The sequence below is a fragment of the Microtus ochrogaster genome, unplaced genomic scaffold (genome assembly GCF_000317375.1).
Source record: "Microtus ochrogaster isolate Prairie Vole_2 unplaced genomic scaffold, MicOch1.0 UNK124, whole genome shotgun sequence".
Classification (NCBI taxonomy): domain Eukaryota; kingdom Metazoa; phylum Chordata; class Mammalia; order Rodentia; family Cricetidae; genus Microtus; species Microtus ochrogaster.
The window spans coordinates 112,916-119,668 of record NW_004949222.1 but is presented as its reverse complement, the minus strand read 5'-3'; the positions used below and the strand labels follow the sequence as shown (position 1 = coordinate 119,668).

The window sequence follows — 6,753 nt, the reverse complement described above, 5'->3', positions numbered from 1 at the left end:
CCAGCCTGGTCTACAAGAGCTAGTTCCAGGACAGGCTCCAAAACCACAAAGAAACTCTGTCTTGAAAAACCAAAAAAAAAAAAGAAAAACCAAAAACCAAAAAAACAAACAAAACTACAAGCCCAGTAATTAGTCTCACTGATTGAAGAAGAGGCCAAAGTTCAGAAGGTCACACGGCTAGCAAGAGACAGAGCCAGGATTTGAATTTAAACTGTACAGTGAGTTGTCTGGTCTTCAACAGACACTAGCTCTTTTTTGTTGTGGCTGACTTGTTTAATTTTATTTATTAATTTATTGTTTTATTAATTTTATTTTACATGTATGAGTTTTGGCCTGTATGCACGTAAGTACACTATGTGTGTCCAGTAGGTGCTTGAAGAGGGAACTGAATTCCCTAGAACTGGAGCTACAGATTGCTCTTAGCCACCATGAAGACCCTGGGAACTTATCCCATGTCCTCTGCAAGAGCAGCAAGGGTTCTTTTTTGTTGTTTGAGGTTTTTTTTTTTTTTGGTTTTTTCGAGACAGGGTTTCTCTGTGGCTTTGGAGCCTGTCCTGGAACTCCCTCTGTAGACCAGGCTAGCCTCGAACTCACAGAGATCAGCTTGCCTCTGACTCATAGGATTAAAGGTCTGAATCATATCGTTCAGTTTAGCGAGTATTTTTTACCAACTCTCCAAACCCCTAGTTTTTGTTCCTTTGTTTTGCTTTTGAGACAGCGTTTCATTACATAGCACACACTGGCCTTGAATTTCTGGTGATTTTCCTGCCTCAGCCTCCTGTGTGCTGGGATGACAGGCATGCATCGTCACACTCAGATCGTGAGTCACCAGGAGAATGAGTAAAGGTTTACTTCAGAAGTGGGGACCTTACCCGTGGTCACATCTGAGTCCCGCACCATGTGTAATGACAGAGACTGAGCCCAGAATATCACATATGTTAAGTAAGTCTCTGAGCTACACTGCAGCATCTCTCCAGCTAGAGGCTCACAGACTCACTCTCTGGCACCGTGCCTGGCTGCACTCACCTGCAGCACTCCTCCTGCTCATTCTCCTGAGTGCCTGCACTGAATGCAGGCACGTGCCACCATGCCCAGCTTCCAGGGCTGTCTTTGAATTTTTTTTTTTTAATTTTATTTTAAAGACTGGTGAGATGGCTCCTTGGGTAAAGGTGCTTGCCACCACCAGGTCTGATGAGCTGAGTTTAATCCCCAGAACCCACATGGTAGGAAAGGAGAAAAAGTTGACTCTCAAAAGTTGTCTTGTGATCTCCACATGAGCTGTGGCGGATGAGAGCTCGCAAACTCATATATAAACAAAACAGATAAGTGAACAAATGTTTTGAAGTATCATGGGGCTTGTGAGATGTGTCTGCAGTTGAAAGCACTTACTGCCCTTGCAGAGGACAAGTTTGGTTTTGGTTTCCAGAACCGACATGGTGGCTCACAAGTGTAATTCCAATTCCAGGATCCAACACCCTCTTCTGGCCTCTGAGGGCCCTTACATAATAGACATAAATTCATAAAGGGACATATACATAAATTTAAAAAACGGCTAGGCATTGTGGCACTTGCAATTAGTCCCGGCACTTGGGGGGCATAGGCAGTTGGATCTCAGTGAATTCAAAGCTAACCTGGTCTCCATATAGAGTTCCAGGACAAGGCTACATAGTGAGTCCGTGTCTCAAAAATAAGATAAAAATAAAAAATAAGTTTTTCAAAAAAGCACTAAACAAAACCATGGCTTACTAAGTAACCCAGTCAGGCCTTGAACTCTTCCTGCCTCAGCCTCCAAAGTACCTGAGAAAACTGACCTGTGTCACATGGGCCATGACCTAGGCACTTTATCCTGGTTCTGTCACTGATGTTGTATGTCCTGATTCAAGTTAATTTGTTTTTCTGGCCCCATCTGTCTCTTTTTTCATTTTGGTGTGTGTGTGTGTGTGTGTGTGTGTGTGTGTGTGTGTGTGTGTGTGTGTGTGTCAGTACTGAGGATTGAACCCAGGGCCGAGTACACGTTAGGCAAGTACTGAACTACATCCCCAGTCCAGAAACTAAGTTTAATCTCAGAACCACTTGCATCTTGTTTACTGTATGGCCTGGGGCCACAGCCCTGACTTCACAAATGAGCTCAATTTGCTCATTTGGACGAGAGGAATTATTTTTAGTATTTTTACCCAGTATGTTTCCCACTAACCACATAAACTCTGACTACAGAGTTTTTAAAAACTGTTTTCGATTCTACTTTTGTGTGTGTTTGTGCACGTGCATGCGGGTGTACTCATGCAAGGATGTGCCTATGGAGTTCAAACAACAACTTTCTGGAATCAGTTTTTTCTTTGACCGTGAGACCTCGAGGCAGAACTCAGGCAAGCACCTTGACCAGCTGAGCCATCTTGGCAGTCCCTGACTAGCGTTTGAAAAACATTTTCAGTACAGCGCACTCTGAGTAGCTTTTTGTGAAGCGCCCAACTCTTTATCACGTTAATTATTACCCAGACAGAATCCTTAGTGACATTAGCCACTTATTGACCACCTACTGTATGCCAGGCGCTTTCCTCATCAGCCATCTCCTAAATCAGATTGGTTCTGAGATGACCCACTTTTCACAGATGGGGAAACCGAGGCTCACGGAGGTTCTTACTGCGTGCCGAGACACCGAGATCTCTCACCAACCTCGTAATGAAAACTTAGGTGCCTGCGTCCTGAGCAGGACTGAGGCCAAGAGTACAGACCTAGCCGTCCCACCCGAGTACTGAGAGGCCTCGAACCCGGGATCAGTGGACCCGCCTGCATACTCGGGCCTGACCCGCTGTTCCGTGCCTACCTGATTCGCGGCCGGGCCGGGCGACCGCGCAGGCCCCTCGGTTCTCCCTGGCCCGGGTCCCGGCCCGGCCCGGCCAGTCAGCAGCTGCTTGCTCCGCTCCGGCCGGCACCTGCGTCCGGGCACCGCCCGCCGAGCGGACAGCACGGCGAACCAATAGAGACCGCCTCTCAGCCACATCTGCCTATCAGAGCTTACGTCCCGCCCAGGAGGTGGGGCCTGTAGCTACGGGGACGTCCTGAGCGCTCCAGGCCCAGCGGCGCCGCAGCTTCTGGCTCCGCCCCTGCCGCGTCATGGCACCGCCCCCAGAATGGGTCCCGCCTCATCCCGGCTCCTCCCCATCACAAGCTAGGGCTGTAGATTTGCTGCCTGCGCCTGCTGCAGAACAAAGGCGCGCTTAAGTAAACAACGCCACGGCAGACCTGAACTTGACTGTTGCCAAGTGACTGCTTCGCGCTTTTTTTTTCCGTCTTTTTGAAGACTTGTAAGAACCAGGCTAGTCTCGAACGCATTTTGTAGCGGAGGATGACCTTGAACCTCTCTGATCCTCTGTCCTCCACCTTTACAGAGCTCTGGAGTGCTAGAATTGAATCAAGGGTTTCATGTTTACCGGACATTCATCCTTATCACACCAATCCTAGGGTAAGGGGAGACGGTATGGTCACAGAACCAGCCCAGAAGGATTAGGGTGTTGTGGAGGAGACTAAAACCCACATCTTTAGTCCCTAATTCATGAAAGAGATACATTAAAAAAAAAAAAAAAATGGAGCAAGAAGCCAGGCAGCCTTGGCACACGCCTTTAAATCCCAGCACTCAGGAGGCAAAGATCTGTGAGTTCAAGGCCAGCCTGGTCTACAAAGGGAGTCCCAGGACAGCCAAGGTGCTCACAAAGAGAAGAAGCCTTATTTCAAAAAACAAAACAAAAAAAAAAGGAAGAAAGAAAGAGAAAAAAATGAAACAAGAGATGGTAGAAATAGCTGTGGAGATGGCTCGATGTGCAAGAGCTCTTGCCTAGCAATCATGAGGATCTGTTAGTTGAGTTCAAGTTCCCAGTATCCACATAAAAAAGTTGAATGAGCAGTGGTGACTCACACCTTTAATCCCAGTTTGCGGGAGGCAGAGGCAGGCAGATCTCTGTAAATTCAAGGCCAGTCTAGCCTAAGAGAGCTGGTTCCATTCCTGGACAGGCACCAAAGCCACACAGGGAAACTGTGTCTCAACAAAACAAAACAAACAAACAAACAGGGAGGGAGGGAGGGAGGGAGGGAGGGAGGAAGGAAGGAAGGAAGGAAGGAAGGAAGGAAGGAAGGAAGGAAGGAAAGCTGAACAAGGCCTAGAACTCCTGTAACCCCAGTGATGTGAATGGTGTAGACATGAGAGTGACTGGGGCTTTACTGACTGTCATTTTAGTACCAGTTCTACTAAGAGACCCTGCCTTAAGAGAATAAGGTGAAAGAGAGATACCCATGCATACAAACTTTTTGTTGTTGCTGTTTTTCGAGACAGGGTTTCTGTTGCTTTGGAGCCTATCTTGGAACTAGCTCTTGTAGACCAGGCTGACCTCCAACTCACAGAGACCTGCCAGTGCTGGGATTAAAAGTGTGAGCCGCCTCCCAGCAACACACTTGTTTGTTCTGCTCGAACACACAGGGACACACCCAGACACACACACAAATAAAACTAAGACACTTAGTAGAACTTGCCTAGGATACACAAAGTCCTAAATTTGAACCAGGTGGTGGTGGTGGCACACACCTTTAATCCCAGTACTTGGGAGGCAGGAACAGGCAGACCTCTCTGAGTTTGAGGCCAGCCTGGTCTACAGAGTAAGTTTTCCCCAGCACCACGTAATCTGAATTATGACAGTACATGCCTATAATACCAGCACTCAGGAGGTTCAAGGTCACCTGTCAACTACGTAGGAAATTTGAGGTCAACCTGAACTACAAGAGAAACAACAATTTTGATCAAGAGATCAAAATTCAGAAGGTAGCATTATTATGGTCCAGGTACTGCTCAAGATCCTGGGGACCCATTAACTAATATGAATATTATAAGACAAGCATTAGCAATCCTTTGAATCATTTGTTGTTTGTGAGAAACGGGGTCTTGCTATGTAGTCCAGGTGCTGCTGCCTTGCCCTGGCAAGTGTAAGATCACAGGCAGGTGCCACCCCCCCACACACACACTTTATCAGTATTTATTACTATTACAGGATCTTGGATGGGCCTCTATTTTGATACAGTCTCTCAAGAAGCCCAAGCTGGTTTTGAACTGGCTATGCAGTCAAGGACCTTGAACTCCTGTTTCCCCGTGTGAGCATGGCTGGCAGGAGTCACCAGGCCTGGCTTTAGTAACTTTCCTTGAGTATGAATGTTGTCAGAAACAATGTGGAGGCACTTTTGTTCAGTTTCAACAGCAATGGTAAAAAGGAGTTTAAAAGGCCGGAGTGTGTGGTGGAGTAGCCTTTAATGCCAGCCTTCCGAGACAGAAGGCAAATCTCTGTGAGCTGCAGGTCAGCCTACTCGACACAGGTACAGAGAAACTGTGTCTTCAAAAACAAATTCAACCCGGTCTGCGGTGGCACACACCTGTAATCCCAGCACGTGGGAGGCAGAGGCAGGTAGCTCTCTGTGAGTTCGAGGCCAGCCTGGTCTAAAAGAGCTAGTTTCAGGACAGGCTTCAAAGCTACAGAGAAACCCTGTCTTGAAAAATAAAAAAAGAAAAAAGAAAAAGAAAAACAAATCCAGAGATTGTAAAAGAGGGGTATTTCACTCACCTCATAACAACCATAATGACAGTAATTGCGGAGGACACTGGAACTTCACAAAAGTGTTTATGCAAGGACATCTGCTGAACGCTTGCTCACTCTTTGACACCACTCTGGTCATTGTTCACCATCTCCAAGGATAACTGACTCAAGGTAACTTATGTAATCCTTCCAGTTCTGCCTTACAACGTTCCCCTTGGCTCTACCTCTCTGAATATACACCTGGTCTACCATGATACACACATTGCCCTCATGGGGCTGTACATTAGCTTCTTTAATCCTGTTTTGTTGTTTCGTTTGCTTTTTCTGAGACAGACTCTCACGTTTCCCAGGCTGAGATGACAGGCCTGCATCACATCACCAGTTCTGGTGCTGGAGGTGGAGCCCCAGGCTTTCTGCATGCTTGGTGAGCACTCTAACCCACTGAGCTACAGCCCCAGCCCTGCTTTGGTTTCTTGAGACTAGCTCTTGCTATGTAATCTAGGCTGCTCTTGAGTCATGGTAATGCTCTTGCCTCAGCCTCCCACACGCTAGGAATGCAGTTAGGTGCTATCAGGCTCAGCCATTTCCTAAATATTAGCATACTTTTCCATAGAATCAGCGAACAACCTTCAAGATCAGAAAATTGACATTAATCTTGTATTACTATATAATTCCCAAAACCCTTTCAAAGCTTGGATGATATCTTTTAAAGGTAGGGCTAGGTGATAAAGTTCAAGGTGTAGAATCCCCTAGTGAGGGGAGAAGGGCATGGTATCCAATGTCAGTATCCCATCACTTGGAAAGTTAAGGTGGAGAATCAGGAGTTCAAAGTCATCCTCACGTATATATCAGGTTCAACCTAGACTACAGACCCTGTCTTTCAAATATTTTTTTTTTGTATTTTGGCCAATTTTGAAGTCTAATTTCTCTTCACCATGAGTATAGCCCCTTCCGGTTACAGAGAAAAGCTAGATCAGATGTGAGCTTAGCTGTGATGTGGCTTCAGGGATGCGGAAGATCTGAGCCAAAGGTCAGATGCATTGTTTCATTGTCTCTGATTATTTTTATTTGAGTGTTTTGCCTGTGTATATGCATGTACACCATGTGCGTGCAGTGATGTAGAATCCAGAAGGCATTAGATTCCCTGAAGCTAGAGTTACAAATGGTTGTGAGAGCTACC

General features: G+C 46.5%; 1 protein-coding gene across 1 annotated transcript in view; it reads right to left on the bottom strand.

Moving 5' to 3' along the window:
* March2 (membrane associated ring-CH-type finger 2) overlaps positions 1 to 2,943 on the bottom strand; it is a 33,104-nt gene extending 30,161 nt beyond the window's left edge. The window contains exon 1 of the mRNA XM_026778301.1: positions 2,825 to 2,943. The gene's annotated coding sequence lies outside the window, so the exon portion shown is untranslated. The remainder of the gene's footprint in view (positions 1 to 2,824) is intronic.
* Between the last annotated feature and the right edge of the window lie 3,810 nt (positions 2,944 to 6,753).